The sequence below is a fragment of the Perognathus longimembris genome, chromosome 28, assembly GCF_023159225.1.
Source record: "Perognathus longimembris pacificus isolate PPM17 chromosome 28, ASM2315922v1, whole genome shotgun sequence".
NCBI classification, from domain to species: domain Eukaryota; kingdom Metazoa; phylum Chordata; class Mammalia; order Rodentia; family Heteromyidae; genus Perognathus; species Perognathus longimembris.
The window spans coordinates 11,876,406-11,895,712 of NC_063188.1; positions in this window are offsets into that span (position 1 = coordinate 11,876,406).

A 19,307-nucleotide genomic window follows, 5' to 3' on the forward strand; every position below is an offset into this window, starting at 1 on the left:
TCAAAGGATTGTCAAGTTACAGTCCTGGGGCCAAGTTCCCATTGGCACAACTTACCTTTAGGTGCACAAAGGGGATGGGCTTTGTGGTTCTCCCCTCAGCAAGAAGATAAATCCCCTGACACCCCGATCAAATTCATCAATGAATACTGCTACATTGGGCAAGTATCAAAGAGATTATGCCCAAGGCCAAGCTTTCATATATTGGATGGCTTTAATCAGACCATTTCTAAAACAGTTATAAGGATTTATTGCTGGACGAGAATAATGGACTCCTGCTTAGAGAATGCAGACAAGATGTTTGTGATTTAACTAAATATTATTAAATAATGTGTGTGTGTTTCTTAAATAGGTGCTGTTAATCTGTTCTTGGTATATTCTTCTTAAATATGCTTAATAAAGCCTAATTTTCTGTGTGTATGTGGCTCCTGTCTCAAGCTCCTTGAGAACACAGTGATGGAAAAAAGAAAAACATATGTTTTCATCCTTTCTTTCTTTTGAATAAATGGAGGAAGAAGGGGAAAAACAACCTGCCATACTACATAATACAATGAAACATATGGGCTCCTGGATTTCACATGCTAATATTCCAGTATTAGGAATATGCAATGGGATCAAGGGATGGTCACTGAAAGAGCTTCTAGGAAGAGGAACATTACCCTAGTCCTCTATGAACAAATGGGTTTCAACATGAGGGGAGGGGTGGACAAAGGGGAAACACGGAGCCAGATCCACAAGGATTTCAAACACCAAACTTTCATTCCAAAGGAAGGGAAGCTTGAGGGTAAGGAGGCCCTTGATTTTAGGAAGCAGCACTAGCCAGCAAACCAGTCAGTCCCACTGTGCTCTGTCCCCTCGTGTCCCTATTTTACTCCAGCCCGGGACACTTCCTCCACACTCACATCACCTAGCCTAGTTCCCCACGTGGACCCACCAGAAGTCATCAGGGTTTAGGAAACAGGAGAGCAAGTGCATGTTTAGTCAAGTCTCACTTTCATAAAGTGTAAGTCCTCTAATGCAGCCATTATACATGAAATCACAGGACACAAAGAAGATAGGCACATTTGGCTGAAACCTAAAAGCCCCTAGCTCTTCCAGTCCAAACACTTGACCTGCTACTAGCTCCTCTTCTGGTACTCTCAGCAGGCATAGTACAAGGAAGTGCATACCTCATGCTTCTGAAGTGGTTGTCATGGGCCCACACGAGGCGGCTTGGGGAGCTATTCAGCCCAATTTCAATCAAAGTAAAGTGCACCTCTCCACTTAAGTTCAAAATCAAGCTAATACTGAGTTATACACTCTTTCAAGATGGCCAGAGATGGTTGCCATGAGACTGGCATGCACCCAGCTTCACCTTAATCTATGAACACCAGAAAGTTCTGCTGCGGAAATACACTTGCCTTTCTAGCAAGCTCTTATTATCAATGCAAATAAATAGGATTAGAAACTCAGGTACCCAACATGGTGGGAAAAGAACTTCCTTAAGCTCAATATCCCATTCCTTAATTTGGAGTATTCAGAGGACTATAGAATGGGTCCACTAAGCCTCACAGGAGCAGTTTCTCAGTCCTAGGCTAAGAAGCTGAATGGGAGACAGAGGCCCTAAGCCCATTTGTCCCGGGCCACAGCCCTGACCTTTCCAATATAGATAAGTGCATACTACTCACTAATGACTTATTTTCTTCTTCAGTGAGACAAGTACTTAACTCCTACTAACCCTCTCATACTCTTGAAAATTTTAACTCTTCTATTCACCTCCCCTTCCCTTGAATGGCAATATGACCCCCTTGACTCCCACACACTGAAACAGGGACTCCTTGGTTGTAGGATGGCTTTGACAATGTTCATGAAGGGTATATGGTAGATATTTGTTCAAACATTTTTCTATTTGTGATCAATATTTATCAGTAATCAAAATGTATCATATGTATGTTTTGCATAATTTCTCCTTCAAAATTATAAGCTTGGAGAGTATTTGTAATGCACATTACTAACACTTTAAGCCGGGGCCATGGCTCAAGTGACACAGCTAGTACTGAGAAATAAAATCCAACATTTTGGGAGTTGTGACATCTGATTGTTATTCCAAGCTAATACTCCAAGAAAATTAATGCCAAGGATTTGTTAGCTACACACAACTTAGTAAAACATAAATATCCTCTGCCTCCAAAAGACAGAAAACAGAATTAGACCACCAACACCCCAGAAAATGTGCAGGTTTAGTTGATGTATGAGACAGCACAATCTGGTAAGCAAAGCATGGTAGCACATTTCTATATGTGCAGAGGCAGTAAAGACAATGACGTCAGTCTGGGCTACACAACAAGACACTGTCTCATTAAAAAAAAAAAAACCAGCAAGCTGGGCACTGGTATAAAATAGACATAATTATACAGTTTATCCTTACACATAAAATTCAGTAAGAAGTCAGGTGCCAGTGGCTCACACCTGTTATCGTAGCTACTCAGGAGGCTGAGATCTGAGGATCACAGTTTAAAACTAGCCTGGGCAGAAAAGTCCGTGAGACTCTTATCTCCAATTAATCACCAGGAAACAGGAAGTGCCGCTGTGGCTCACGTGGTAGAGCACTAGCCTTGAGCTAAAGAGCTCAGGGATAGCGCCCAGGCCCAGAGTTCAAGCCCCACAGCCACCACCACCACCAATAACAAAAATCATAGTAATACTTCTAAGAAGTTTTCTCAAAAATACAAAGTATGCCAGTTTTGAGGTGGGCTGCTGGTTCTCCAAATCACAAAACTTGTCTGTTATCAATTAAAGATCACCAGGCTCAGCCTTGATGGTGGCAGTATCTCTAATCTCAGCATTCAGGGGGTGGAGATAGGAGGATTACAAGTTCAAGGCCAGCGTGGGCTACCTAGCGAGACTGTCAAAAAAAGCAGACTCTCTTTCTGAGCAAACAGGATAGACAACAGGGCCAGCCACAGTCACCTATAAATAAGTGTGAAAATACATCTAATTGAATCATGCAGGTCTCTAACGGTGGGAAGGATAAAAATGAGTCCCTTAAGTTCTCTGCTTCAAAGAGGTCTGGTGCTGGTTACTGATACAACAAACTTCACATAACTTGGTTCAATTTAGAAAATGTACATATCCACTATCATTATGTGCAACCAAGACGGGAATGGTCTATCTACTTGCATACCAGAATATCCATTTTCTAAATCAAATCTTTGTTTTTATACTCTAAAACCATTGTATTTCTTAAAATGTATCCTAAAGAAATGACCCCACGGGTTGGGGATATGGCCTAGTGGTAGAGTGCTTGCCTCCTATACATGAAGCCCTGGGTTTGATTCCTCAGCACCACATATAGAGAAAAAGCCAGAAGTGGTGCTGTGGCTCAAGTGGCAGAGTGCTAGCCTTGAGCAAAAAGAAGACAGGGACAGTGCTCGGTGAGTTCAAGCTCCAGGACTGGCAAAAAAATGACCCCATAAAAGAAAAAAAAATACTTGGGCTGGGGATATAGCCTAGTGGCAAGAGTGCCTGCCTCGGATACACGAGGCCCTAGGTTCGATTCCCCAGCACCACATATACAGAAAACGGCCAGAAGCGGCGCTGTGGCTCAAGTGGCAGAGTGCTAGCCTTGAGCGGGAAGAAGCCAGGGACAGTGCTCAGGCCCTGAGTCCAAGGCCCAGGACTGGCCAAAAAAAAAAAAAAAGAAAGAAAAAAGAAAAAAATACTTAAAGGTGATGATATTATGATTTACAACAGTAATTACAAACAAGCTAGATAGTCTCAACGTTAGATATCTAAAGCCAGTCACTGTTGGCTCACGCCTGTAATCCTAGCTACTCAGGAGGCTGAGGTCTGAGGATTATGGTTCAAGGCCAGCCTGAGCAGGAGTCTGTGGGACTCTTATGTCCAATTAACCCACCAGAAAACCAGAGAGGTGCTGTGGCTCAAGTGGTAGAGCACTAGCCTTGTGCATAAAGAGATCAGGGAAAGTGCCCACACCCTAAGTTAGAGTTCCAGGAGGGGACAAAAAAATTAGGTACTAAGCTGAATAAATTTGCCTATGTGCTCAATAAAATAACAGTCATCAACAATTACTTGTATATATAGACCATACAGAAGCAGTGAACAACCTTTATAAAGTGGTGTTTGGGTTACATCAAAGCGAGACCTTAACTCCCAGTCATCACATTAATATGAACATTGCTTTAGGGGAAAAAAAAAACACGTGGATCCAACAAAGCCCAAGAATGGGGAATTGAGGGTGCCTGATTTGAGCAATTGAAAGCACCTGACAAGTGTCTGCATCCTACCACCCTGTCCTTACATTCCGTTGGTTACTATGTATCTGCTGAATAAGACATTTGATGGCAGCCTTTGACATGCTGTTTTGAGTCAGGCTCTGGAATGAACACCTCTTAGCTCTGGGGTCCTCAGCGCATCCAGACATTGACTGTGTCTGCACTGGGGGTGGAGTTCTCATCAGAGTCTAGCAGAGAGTTGGGCTTCTCTAGCAATCTGACCTGCAGCTCTTATGATCTACATGGACAATTCAGCCTACTTGAGCTGGATCCTGATTGCAGAGGGTGCTGTCAAGAGGAAGCACAATTTGAAACCAAAAAGCTTTGTGCAGCAGCTATTCTTGAAGCGTATGGGTGAAAACTAGGCAAGTTCCCTCAAGTCCAAGCTTTTGGCGGAAGGGATAAGCCCAAACTGTTCCAAGGACTACAAATGAAGTATATCCGTGGCTCTGATCTTGTACTAAAGCTTTTTGACGACCATGGGAACATTGCATCCTCAAATGGAACACTGATAGGGTGGAAATTTTCTGAGTGAAAAGTTGGAGCGCATATAAATCTTGCATAAATTCTTGTCTTATCATATGAAATATTACAGCACCTAAAAAGTTGCTTTGCATGCTTCCATTCATCATCCTTTCATGATGAGGCATTAACATCTAGTTAGAAGTTGAGGTAGCAGCACATCCCATATATGTAAGGAGTGAGCATCAAAAACAATCCACTTTTTCAAAACTTCTGTCCATTTGCATTTGTTGATACCACTAACGAAATGGTTTGTGGTTAAATGCAAAGATAGTTTGATCATTGGTCAAGGTTCATGAAGAGCAGATTTCTAAATTAGGAAGAGTTGATGAAGATGATACAATGCCTATGTGCTCTTTCAAAAATAATGGCACAAGGGCTGGGGATATGGCCTAGTGGCAAGAGTGCTTGCCTCTTATACATGAGGCCCTGGGTTCAATTCCCCACATATAAAAAAATAATAATAATGGCACGAAACTACAGACCAAGTAAGATAAATTGAGCTTCAACAGATTGCCTTCTCCTCAGAACCTCTTTTTTTTTTTTTTTTTTTTGGCCAGTCCTGGGCCTTGGACTCAGGGCCTGAGCACTGTCCCTGGCTTCTTTTTGCTCAAGGCTAGCACTCTGCCACTTGAGCCACAGTGCCACTTCCAGCTTTTTTCTATATATGTGGTGCTGGGGAATCAAACCCAGGGCTTCATGTATACAAGGCGAGCACTTTTACCACTAGGCCATATTCCCAGCCCACCACTTTCCTAACTACCCTACTTGCCCCACTTTAACAGATTTTTTTTTCTTTTCTTTTCTTTTTTTGGCCAGTCATGGGCCATGAACTCAGGGCCTGAGCACTGTCCCTGGCTTCTTTTTGCTCAAGGCTAGCACTCTGCCACTTGAGCCACAGTGCCACTTCCAGCTTTTTTCTATATATGTGGTGCTGGGGAATCAAACCCAGGGCTTCATGTATACAAGGCGAGCACTTTTACCACTAGGCCATATTCCCAGCCCACCACTTTCCTAACTACCCTACTTGCCCCACTTTAACAGATTTTTTTTTCTTTTCTTTTCTTTTTTTGGCCAGTCATGGGCCATGAACTCAGGGCCTGAGCACTGTCCCTGGCTTCTTTTTGCTCAAGGCTAGCACTCTGCCACTTGAGCCACAGCGCCACTTCTGGCCATTTTCTGTATATGTGGTGCTGGGGAATTGAACCCAGGGCTTCATGTATACGAGGCGAACACTCTTGCCACTAGGCCATATCCCCAGCCCATCCTCAGAACCTCTTGTGTTTTGTATTCCACAGCTTTCTTTTTAGTAGAAATAGTATTTAGATTGTAATGCGTATCCTGCAGAAAAACTTTGTAGTTTCATTATTGTGAAGACAGTTTTGAGATCAACAGTAAGAGTGGGTCATACACAAAGATTTGTGTCAAAGAAGACTACAGAGAAAACCTTTAAGGATTTGTGCAAATCAGATATTTGGCAAATTTTTGTGCTTTACTCTTATAGAAAATGTTCATTTAAAAAAAAGATGATGGGTTGGGAATGTAGCTTAGTGGTAGAGTGCTCGCCTTGCATGCATGAAGCCCTGGGTTCCATTCCTCAGCACCACATATATAGAAAAAGCAAGAATTGGAGCTGTGGCTCAAGTGGTAGAGTGCTAGCCTTGAGCGAAAAGAAATCAGGGACAGTTCTTAGGCTGAGTCCAAACCCTAGGACTGGCAAAAAATAAAGAATTTTTTTTAATTCTCTTTAGCAAAAAGCAGCTCAGGGACAGTGCTCAGGCCATGAGTTCAAGCCCCAGGACTGGCAAAAAAAGACACTAGTAATACTAAAATATGAATAAAATGTTCAAAAGTTTTCAAAAAAAACTTGTGGATTAGGGCTGGGGATATGGCCTAGTGGCAAGAGAGCTTGCCCTCCTATACATGAAGCCCTGGGTTTGATTCCCCAGCACCACATATACAGAAAACAGCCAGCAGTGGTGCTGTGGCTCAAGTGGCAGAGTGCTAGCCTTGAGCAAAAAGAAGCCAGGGACAGTGCTCAGGTCCTGAGTTTAAGCCCCAGGACTGGCAAAAAATAAACAAAACCAAAAAAAAAAACTTGTGGATTAGACAGAGAAGAGCACAGACAAGAGAAGATACCATTATAATTTAGGATATAGTTATTATCCTTAATATAGAGTTTCATTGATGTTATTAAGAATAGTTTCCAAGTGGTATTAAGGTCCAATCATTGCAAGAGTGCCAGAGGATACAGTGTCTGCTCAACTCTGGGGGACAAAATTCTTCCTTTCTTTTGAAAATTTTACTAATGATACTCAAACTCAAAAGAGTACTAGCCAGCAGAATTCCCAGAGTTAGACTAAGTCTAAAGCTACCTGCACTGTGAAAAATAAAAGGCCCCAAATAGTTTCCACATCTTTGAGAGTAGAAACCACCGTGTCTTGTTGAACTACAGAACCTAGATCCTTCATTGGTCCATAAATACAAGCTGAACACAAACTGATCTGGAATTGAAGAAGTAATGGAATTATCTCAGAGGGTACCCTGTCCTTAATCCTCTGTGTTCTACAATAATGTGGAAAATGAGAAGGAATGTTCGTGTGTGTGTGTGTGTGTGTGTGTGTGTGTGTGTGTGTGTGTGTGTGGTTGTGTACTGGCCTGGGGCTTGAACTCAGGGCCTGGATGTTGTACTTGAACTTTCTTTTCCTCAAAGTTAGCACTCTACCACTTGAGCCATAACTCCATGTCCAGCTTTTTGGGGGTAGTAGATTAGTGATAAGTGTCTCATAGACTTTTCTGCTTGGGCTGGCTGTGAACCATGAGTTTTAGATCTTTGCGGCCTGAGTAGCTAGGATTTCAGGCATGAACACCAGTGCCTGACTTGTTCCGGCATTAATTTATCCCCAATGGTGATATCATGCTGCTCCACATGCACTAGTCTTCTGTCAATTCAGAGTAGTCCGTCTCAACCTGGAAAAAAAAAAACCATGTGAAGTCAGGCCCTCTCCTTTCAGGGAGAAAAGATGTATATTTCTTCTCATATATAAAAGCTAGAAATAATTTATAACAGATATTGGTTAATATGCATATGTACACAGACTTTAACTACAGTATAGTATATGCAAAGGAGAATGAACACCAAAGAGCTGAAACTTTGGCTGTCACAGTAAGCGAAGGGAAGAGGGACAGACAAATGGAGAGAGGAAGGGTGGGTGAATGTAGTCATGATAGTCAATGTACATAGGTGAAAATGGAGCTAGGAAAATGGCGGGGATGGGTGAGGTTAGGAGAGATGGAGGATAATGTTGAAAGGGGGGACACTGATTAAGATGCACTGTGCTCTAAACTGATAGGATGAAACTCCTTAAAGACAATTTTAAAAATTCTTTTAAAGACTAGTCCATCTGGTCAAATAGAAAGCTATAGAGCAGATCTCAGAGGCATCTCTTGGTTACAGACTGGTACTTCTTTCTTGAAGAAGACATGGTTGCTTGTGCCAGAATGAAATCTAGAGTCAGCACAATATTGGATTCGAATGAGCCATGTCCCCATCCCTTACTGGTGAGTGACTGAAGAAAGCTTTTCTCTGGGCCCCCAGTTTTCTCCTCCATGCAGTATGAATGTGTCCTACACCTCATGACAATTATAGCCATTAAATCAGATAAACCTATACGAATAGCTGGCACCTGGTTAACTCAATAAAAAGCAAGTAGCATTGTATCTCAATTTCCATATTTCCATTTAGTGAATTGCCAAGCCCATAGAAAAAAAATAAATACATACCTGTTGGTTGGCTAATGGTTAGTTTTAATTTATCTTTAACTTTTTGATCGTTCAGCCTTTAGAATTGAACATTTTAATAAGATAGAACTAGCAACAACTTGGAATAATAAAACACAAAGTGCCCATTATAGCTACCATTTTTCTGTTAAGATAATTGGACATTTCCTTCAGTGTACCATATTTCATCTTGCTCAGTGGGAGAACATGGATTCTTTGCTTTAATTTAGTGATAAAATATTACATGGTAGATGCTTTCAAAATATATTGAACTTCATTAGCCTTTTTTAATGAATAAAAATATAGTCCAAGCATAGTCATTTGCTGAGAAAACTAACAGAAAAATGCTCTGCACTTGCCTGATACTTCTGAGTCTAAAACCTCTTCGCATCACGCTGGCTTCAGTCACCGATCAGAGATTAGTAGTTCAGAGTCTCAGATTCTAAATAGAATATCTTAAAATGATCAAAATTTTATTTTGAAAACAGCATTATTTCCTAAGTAAAAGGGACGTTCAAAGATAATGGAATTGAGTAAAGCGGTTCATGCTTGTTCATTGCTAGCTACTTTGAAGGTAGAGATTGGGAGGATCACAGTTCCAGGCCAACCTGAGAAAAACTTTACAGGACCTATCCCAGCCAACCAAATGCTCTGCATGGCGACATGGGCCTACCATCCTAGCTATTTGGGAGACTGAGATGGGGAGGATCACGGTTCTGGGCCAGCATATGCAAAAAGTTTATGAGAGCATGCCCCAAGAGAAAAAAAGTTAAGTGTGGGGTTTTGCAGCTGATATCCCCCCTGCTCACATAAGGATCATTGTCCAGAAAGGCTTGCGCAAAAAGCAAGCCACTATCTTAACAGACAACCTACAGAAAAAGGGCAGGGAGCATACTTCAACTGTTACAATGCCTACCTAAAAAGCATGAGGCCCTCAGTTCAACCTCCAGGAAAACATACACACACACACACACACACACACACACACACACACACACACACACACACACACGTGCGCACACACACACAGTTTAATCTAAATGAGAATTTCTTAACAGTGGCCCTACTGGACATTGGGACACATAATTCTTTGTTATGGAAAATATCTAGTACATAGAAGGATGGTTAGCAGTGCCTCTCACCTCAACTTACCAAGTGCCATTAATGATCTTCCAGTGAGAGCACTTAAAAATATTCCCAGCTAGGTGCCCGTGACTCACTCCTTCTAGCTACTCCAGAAGGGTGAGATCTGTGGACCACAGTTTGAAGCCAGACTGGCCAGAAAAGTCCATGATATCCTTATCTCCAATTAACCACCACAAACTCAGACTTGGAGTTGTAGCTCAAATGAAAGAGTGCTAGCCTTGAGGGGAAAAAAAAAACCTCAGGAAGAGTGCCCAGGGCCTGAGTTCAAACCCTGGAACAGGCAAAAAAAAATCTCTACACATTTCTAAATGCTTCCTAGAAGGCAAAATTATCCTAATTGAAAACCACTGTTCTAGAGTACTAGACCTCAGCTAAATGCAAATACTGAAATTATTGTCACATATATACACCTATATATGTAATTTTTCCTTCATTATGCAACAACAGTGTCAACCAAAGTTCATACTGTTAAAAACATCACTGCTATGGTATGAGACAGTACAGTAGGCTTTAAATAAAGGAACTCTAAATGCCAGTGCCTAGTTACTGTGATCTTACACCAAAATACAAATACATTATCTGTATTATAGTCACCTACATTCACTGCAAATTCATTTACCTTTATCAAATACAAGGTTTATATCCTAATACCCTCTCTTGATTCACTGTGGTTTGTCGTCCTTCTTCCTTTCCTGAGTCCTATTTTGACTTATCACTACACATCTGTAAGTGTGGTACCGAATGAAAATTGAATAGAAGAACACCATCCTCAGTGCACGTTACTTCCCTTGGTGCTAAAAATGAGAGGAAGAAAACAATGGGGTGCCATTTTAGACACACGGTACAAACAAAAAGAAAACTGTTTTTTGTTGTTTTTTTTAAAAATAATACTCAACACCAGCCAAGTCCATAGTGAACTCAATAAACTGCTGATAGCAGAAAACCCTAGATCCCGTGAAGTACATGTTTTGCGCCTCTCATCCCACTTTACAGACTATCTTAAGGAAATAATCCAAAATAGAAAAAAAAAAGTCAAGTTTAAAAATAAAGGAACAGGGGCTTGGGATATAGCCTAGTGGTAGAATGCTTGCCTCGCATGCATGAAGCCCTGAGTTCAATTCCTCAGCACCAACCATATATATAGAAAAAGCCGGAAGTGGCGAAAGCCAGAAGTGGCAAAAGCTGGAAATGGCGCTGTGGCTCAAGTGGCAGAGTGCTAGCCTTGAGCAAAAAGAAGCCAGGGACAGTGCTCAGGCCCTGAGTCCAAGCCCCAGGACTGGCCAAAAAAAATTGAAGGAACAGTTAAGAAATCTCAGTGGATTGAGCAGTCTTAAAATAAGTATGGAGATAGATAGAAGATAAATACATGATAGTCAGGCAAGTATTTAGTATGTAAATAGTGTCTTCTTAGCTGGAAGCTGGCTGTCATGCCTGTACTCCTAGCTACTCAGGTGGCTGAGATCTGAGGATCATCGTAGTTCAAAGCCAGCCCTGGCGGGAAAGTCCATGAGACTCTTATCTCTACTAAACTACCAAGAAGGCTCAAAGTGGAGCTGTGGCTCAAGTGATAGAGCACTGGCCTTGAGGAAAAAAAAGCTCAGGGACCGCACCCAGGCCCTGAGGTCAAGCTCTACAACCAACCAAAGAAAAGTGTCTTCTTACATTCATAGAGCTCACTACTATGAGGTGAGATCCTGGAATTGAACTTGTGCCATGATGTCACGGATGAATTGAAGCACCAAGGGAAATGTGATATCCATAAGGATCAGCTTGGACCTGTCCCTATCCAACCAGCCTGCTGGAAAGCTGGCTTGAAGGTTTTTGATTACAGTCCTACTGTCATTTCTAGGAAATGACCTTTCCCTACATAGTTCCCAGTTCCTGGGAAATTACCCAAACTGTTCCTGCCTAGTTGCTCCTGCCCCTGTTCCCAATGGATCAATAGGCATTTTGCCTCTGCCCATAACTCAAACCAACCAAAAGAGCTTAGGGTGGACTCCAGGGAGCCAAATGGGCTCTTTCAAGGGGCCTCTACTTTGCATCACATTTTCCTTTGTTTGGAAAGCAAAAAGGGTGATCTTGGAATGAATGCACAATTGTTCTAAATATGTATAAAGTGATAAGTGTGAAATTCCTCAGCATTTTCACATGAGTAGATATTCCTCCCTTTAAACATGTCATTTAAAAAATTCACTCAACACTCAGTAGTGAGAAAGTATAATTGGTAGTCAAGAATGATATTTTGTGTACAGCTATATTATTTGTCTAATTATTTAAAGGCCTCTTCCTTAGAAGTGGAATGCCATCAAATAGGTAGGTAATTAAGCCTTGTTTACTGCTGTGAACATCAAAATATAATAACAAAACATAAAAGAGATGTCACTAAAGACTCTGTAAGCAGACAGAGCTTAAGGAACAGTTCTGGAAAAGTGATGTGAAAAATACATTTGATGATTTTACTAACCTGTTACAAGAAACAAATGGCACCCATAATTGACTTAGAAAGGTCTCTGTAAGGACGTACTGTCTATGATTCAGGGGGGGTCTCAAAATGTATCCTCTGTGGAAAAGTGAGGAATTCCTGTGTTTCTAACTGTGAATGACATGAATACAAAAGCTAGTAACTCACTGCAAATGGGATAAAGGAATTCAAGACCAAAGATAGCAAGAGCACAGACTCCATTTATAGATAGCAGATAATATAGACACATCATCTCACAAGCAATTTCAAGAGAAAGGAACAACTACCAATAAAACCACAACTAAAGAAGTATACCCTATACGTTCTCAAGTAATGCATGTAAGGCCATTTATATGCAATTCAAAACCAGGCCAAAATTACCCTATTGTACTACAAGTCAAGGTAGCGGGTGTTATAAGGAAGTGGAGTGGAAAGAGGCCCAACAGTAATTTCAGGGCTGCTGATTGTATCCTGTTGATCCATGAGTGCTAGTTACAAAGATGGCCCTCTTTGCATTACACTTAGTATATATGTGCACCGAAATATGTTTATTTTGGTGAAAGTTTCAAAAGCACAAGGGGCTTATTATTTAGACTAGAATGGTGAGAAACTCTCTGGTCTTCAGCTGTAAGTAGAACTTCTGGTGGTTGAGTGACAGGAGGCCTCCAGCATTACATAAAAACTCATCCATGTTTTCAGGGGAGATAGACAGATCGATAGATAGATAGATAGATAGATAGATAGATAGATAGATAGATAGTCACAGTTCAAAATTCTTGGCTTTGGGGCTGGGGATTTAGCTCAGTGGAAGAGTGCCTGTCTGGGTTTGGGCCTCAGCTCTGGGGGGAAAAAAAGCTATAAAAGACCAAAATTCTTGGCTTTGCTATTAATCTCTATATTCATCTGAAGGTTTGTGTTTTAACAAAATTCCACTGTTATTTTTTTTCTTTGTTAGTTATGGGGCTTGAACCCAGAGCCTAGGCACTGTCCCTGAGCTTCTTTTTGCTCAAGGGTAGAACTTCACCACTTTGAGCCACAGTGCACTTCCAGTTTTCTGGTGATTAATTTAGATAAGAGTCTCACAGAGTTTCCTGCCCAGGCTGGCTTCAAACTGTGATCCTCAGATGTCAGCCTCTTAAGTAGGTAGGATTACAGGTGTGAGCCAGAAGTACCCAGCTCCATTGTTCATTTTTATAAATTTATGGAACTAAGTATGAAATCAGAGAAAATCCCTGAAGTTTCCCAGTCTAATGTATACAATTGATATGACCAGAATTTCAAGTGAGACCAGCAGAAACACTGGTTCAGTGTGCACAGACCGTCTACTATGTCTTCAACTTCATTATTTCTCCAACTGGACGATACTATATTTTTCACTTGCATCAAGCGTTAATGTTTTAATTAATGTTAAAGCTCAGCAATGTTAATATTTAGCATTTAATTATAATATTGTTAATATTAATATGTCAATATAATAATTGTATTATATGGTATGTTGTAATATAACATATATTCTATTAGATATTTACTTTTTAACAATATTTTATAATATATTGTATGTTAGGGGCTGGGGATATAGCCTAGTGGCAAGAGTGCCTGCCTCGGATACACGAGGCCCTAGGTTCGATTCCCCAGCACCACATATACAGAAAACGGCCAGAAGCGGCGCTGTGGCTCAAGTGGCAGAGTGCTAGCCTTGAGCGGGAAGAAGCCAGGGACAGTGCTCAGGCCCTGAGTCCAAGGCCCAGGACTGGCCAAAAAACAAAAAAAAAAAAATATATTGTATGTTAAATTTAAATGTTTAATGTTACATATTAATATTTAATATTATTTCATGTTACATTTTAATATTAAAGTTTAAATAAAACTTAATGTTAAAGTTGCCACCATATTTGAAGCAAAATAATACCCTCAAATGAATAATCCCGGTGGCTCTAGAACTCATCCTTACTGCTTAACATCATTTGCAAGGAAAGTCCAGTACCTAAGCACATAAGGTCCCTCTGGTTCACCAAACTTTGCAATCTTTCATACTCCAAACATAAAAGTGAGCATTATGACTTTGTTCCCTATGCCTTCCACTATTTGTTGAAGGGTGCTTATTCCATCATGGCTACCTCCAAGACTCCATAAAGAAAGTCTGAAATCTACTCAAGTAATTCTACAGTTAGATTTGAAAAAGACAAACAATAGTACTGTGGTCATGGTGTACCAAAAGTACAAAGTGGTGCTTGCAGTACTTGCAATTAGAAGTTTGGGGAAGTAATAAACTGCATACATTTTTTTAAAAAGGTAAACAGGTATAAAAATACAGTTGCTGTTTAAAAAAAAAAAAACTCTGCACCACTCATAATCCTTCAAAAACAAGTCAAAAGTTACTTTTTCCAGTAAAATGCTAACTATAAATGGAACAAAAAGAGAACACAAAATAAACTCCCTAAGAGTATGGATTAAAAGAAAATAATGAGGAAGTTTTAGAAGAAATGTAATCCATAATGCATAGTCTGCTTGAGGTTCCATAATCATTGTAAACTGTTTCTGGGAGCCGTCAGGCCTGGAGTTCTACTGCTGAAATACTACGTCAACTCTGGAAGGCATTTGGGTCAGCTTCAGTATACTGCCTACGGGTGAACTGTGTCTTTTAATGTCTCGGGCCATAAATTTACTGTATGAATTGAAGATAGATTTTGTACTTAATGGGATTTTCTCTCACTAGCTAATAAATTTAAGACCCATGGAGGACATGGCTTGGGTCAATACATGGACTCCTACTGATAATATTAAAGAGACTGTCCAATGGGCCTAGGAAAAGGTAGTGCAAAAAATCAGCTAACATTGCAGGTCTGAGACTTTTATTTTTAATAGGATCTGCTTGCAAGTTCGGCTCTTGGCGTACATTTGGGAATCTGGTATTTTATCATTCCTTGAGTGATAAGATTGGTTTGATAGACCAGCACTGTACTATGTGATGTATGAAGAACACTACCTACCTTGGGGAGTCTGGATTTTTTTTGTAGTTCTTAGGCAGAGGGTGCCTGAGTGACTAGCTCCAATAAAACACTTGGATGTAAGTCTCTAGCAAGTTCCCCTGGGAAGAAACATACGCTTTTTTATGTATGTGTTGGTAATAAGGTTTGAACTCAGAACTCTTGCTTAGCATTTTTGACCTCCCCTCAAGGCCAGCATTCTACCATTTGAGCCATAGCTCCAGTAACAGCTTTTTGCTGTTTAATTGGAAATAAGAGTCTCCCAGACTTTTCTACCTGGGCTGGCTTTGAATTGAGATCTTCAGATCTTAGTCTCCTGAGTAGCTAGGTTTACAGGCATAAGCCACCAAGAGCCAGTCAATGTTAATGATTACTCCATTTTTCAGTGCTAGAGAAAGGAGCACAATCAATATGCTCCCTATTGGAAGGATACAGCCCAGGACAACCTTGCATGAGTTTCCTCCAGGCTCCATCTGTCTCTTTTGCCCATGTTTATCCTGTTGTGTATCCTTTCTCTGTAATAAACTGTAGCCATGAACATAAATACACTTCACCCTACAAGCCAATCTTGAGAATTACTAATGTTTGGGGCTACCAATTCATTTTCTTAAGAAATAAAAAATATTCATGGGGCTGGGAATATGGCCTAGTGGCAGAGTGCTGGCCTTGAGCAAAAAGAAGCCAGAACAGTGCTCAGGCCTTGAGTTCAAGCCCCAGGACTGGCAAAAAAAAAAACCCATGCACATTATATGCTCATTGCTGTATGTTTCATTAATGACTGCTGCAGAGTCTTTGTGATAAAATATAGCAGAATTAACAAGCAACTTAGTGTAATATATACATAATTATACAGTTTATCCTTACACATAAAATTCAATAAAAAGCCAGGTGTCAGTGCCTCACACCTGTAATCCTAGCTACTCAGGAGGCTGAGATCTGAGGATCATGGTTTAAAGCCAGCTAGGGCAGGAAAGTCCGGGAGACTCTTATCTCCAATGAACCACCAGAAAACCGGAAGTGCAGCTGTGGCTCAAGTGGTAGAGCTGTGGCTCAAGTTGTAGAGCACTAGACTTGAGCTGAAGAGCTAATGGACAAGCCTAGAGTTCAAGCCCCAGGACCGACAAAAAAATTAAATTTTAAAAAATCAAGATCAAAATGTATATAGAATCATTAACTATTGAAATAAGATGGATTTATAGGACAGAAGAGAATATTGCACTATGCTACCACCTCAGTAATTCAAAATGTCATCAGGGAGAAAAATGAGGGTGTAGTAAATATAACTATTTACACTAATAAAGGGAAGAGAACAAACCTTTAGCAGCCGTGTAAGCCCTAAAAATATAATATTGGCTAACGTTGCAAAAACTTTAATTGTTAAATAGAACCAGATCTTTTATATGTCTAAATATCAAAATCAGTCCCCTATGTTTCTCTATGTTAACTATTATGCAGTAATTATAGTCACCAGCCAGAGAGAAATGCTCTGCTTAAATTTCCCATCACACTGACATTAACTTAATAGCTGCATCAAAGTCAAAATGTGTCACTAGAAACATATAATATAAAAATCAATCCCAAGTTGTTGAAGCCATGCAGTGACTCATGTATTGCAATTCCTTTCTAAGTACAGACACTTCATATTCCAAATGGAAAGCTTAAGACGCTACGCAAAGCCTAGATTCTGATGTTTTTACCTCAACACACAAATGAATGTAGCACAGCAAAACTGTAGCTTCTAGAGAGCTAATCCGAAGTACTATAAAGCCTAAAAATGGAGGTCAAATACAGAGTATCGCCACTGACGAGACCTAAAAACAAAAAGTGAGAGGTTTAAAACAAACTTCAATAGCAGGCACAGAAGGATCAGCTCAACTATGTACAACACTGCCATACACTTCTAAGTCCTTTTCCTTAAGTCTAAATTTAACTCCTTATTCCAAACTTCTGTCAGTCTCATCAAGTATTAAAATTACTCACTTACCTATGTAGTTTCAGATTTCAGCCATATCGTGCCCAGTCAGAACTGGTGCTGTGACCTACCCATATGTTTTAGGTCATATGATTAAGTTCGCACTTGACACTCATCTCTCCAATTTTTCCTATATACATTAAAAAATATACTTTCCATAAGTAGAAATATCAGCAACTATGTAAGAAAATAACTCAAATCCCACTTTGTTTGGAAGCTCTAGTGACATTCAGCCTCTCCAAATTTGTCTTCTTTTTCTTTTGGTCGGTGGCGGGACTTGAACTCTGGGCCTGGGCACGGTCCCTGAGCTCTTCAGCTCAAGGCTAGTGCTCTATCACTTGAGCCACAGTGCCACTTCTGGTTTTCTGACTGGTTAATTGTAGATAAGAGTCTCATGGCCTCTCCAGCCCAGGCTGGCTTTGAACCACGATCCTCAGGTCTCAGCCTCCTGAGTAGCTAGGATTACAGGTGTGAGCCACGGGCACCTGGCTTCCAAATTCCACAGTACCACACGCTCTTAAATATAGTCTTTTTATGTGCCAGTATTGGGGCTTTTTTGCTCAAGGCTAGAGTTCTGCCACTTAAGCCATTCTTCTATTTCCAGCTTTTTGTTAACTGGAAACTAGAGTCTCCTGGACTTTGCTACCTGGATTAGTTTCAAACCACAATCCTCAAATCTCAGACTCCTAAGTAGCTAGGATTGAAGGCATGAGCCACTGGCAGCTAGCTTTATATATTATCTTAAGCATGCACCTTTAAAAAATCTGTATGTGGATTATATTGGGATCAAACTCTGAAAGAACAACATGATTCCCTTCATTATTATAGAGCTGGTGACTAAGTTGAGGTAATTAACGTATATTTTAAAACCCATCTGGAGAGAAGGAAAAACTGATGAACTCATCAATACCTCATTTCAAAGTGTCATGAAAAATCTATACCTGGGTGTGAGGATAAGGGACAGGGTTAGGAAGAATCACCTCTGTATGTAATAAATATATACAAAATTATTCACAACAACACTGTCATGTAAATGTATATAATTTGCACACATTTTCACAAAAACATGTATTAGTTCATCTAAAGAACCTTTTAGTTTTTATTTTAAAATTACTTTCCCATCAAAAACATCTGGAAAAGATGGCTACTATAATCTATTCTGCAGCATGTTAAATATTTAATTGCTGACAAGGTAACAGATTTTATTGTTTATCTTGCAAACAAAGTCATCTTAGACTAGTTAAAAAGTGAGTCTTTAATATATATGATCAAACCACTTTTCAAGACTTGAAGGTTTTGTTTGAAAGGCTGTTTTGGAACAAAACTATGAGGAAAATACTCTGTGGGATACTGCTTTTTACTTTATAATCTTTTTGTCCATCTCTAAAATTACCTCCATAGTAACACCCTAATTGGTCAGTTCTAAAACCAGAATGCAGCCAAAAGCAGGAAGTCAGGAAAGGGGAAATGGTAGAGCAGTTGCAATCACTGTCACAAAGCTAGAGCACTAAAGCTACTGGACTTTCATCCAACAGCACTATTTCTTATTTACATGTAGTTCCGTCTTGTTATTAGAATTTTGAAAGCACAACGAATAAAAAGTAGCAAACACAAAGGTATATGGACCTGAGAGAAAACAAGGGAAGAGGTGACACTGCTCAAAAACATATATACTCATTACCATTACCTGACATATAACCATACGTCACCTTTACAATAACAATTTTTAATAAAAGGCATATGGAGCAGGCATTCCAATATCAAAACCAACAGCTGAACAGAGGAAGACAGAAAACCATTACTTATAGCTCAGTGTACATGAAGACACAAAGTCAATAGTCTTCAGAATGTTTTTGTGTAAACCTAGATGAAGTTTCCCATGTGCCAATAGGCAAAAGGGAGAAAAAAACCAGAGGTATGTCTTCTCATCGTTAGGGACCTCCCACCCAAGGAGTCCCATATTTCTAGCTCCCAGAAAGATACAGTTAGAAACTTCTCTAAGTCATCTGGGAAGGCTTAATAAGAAGTTATTAATTTATAAGAAGATTTCCATCAGAAAGTCACTTTTTATAGTTGGGCATTAAATCTTAGTTCCCCAGGAAATTTCTCTGGGTCATAATGCTATAGTACAATATATCCAGGATAAATCCTGGATTAAAGACTGTGGG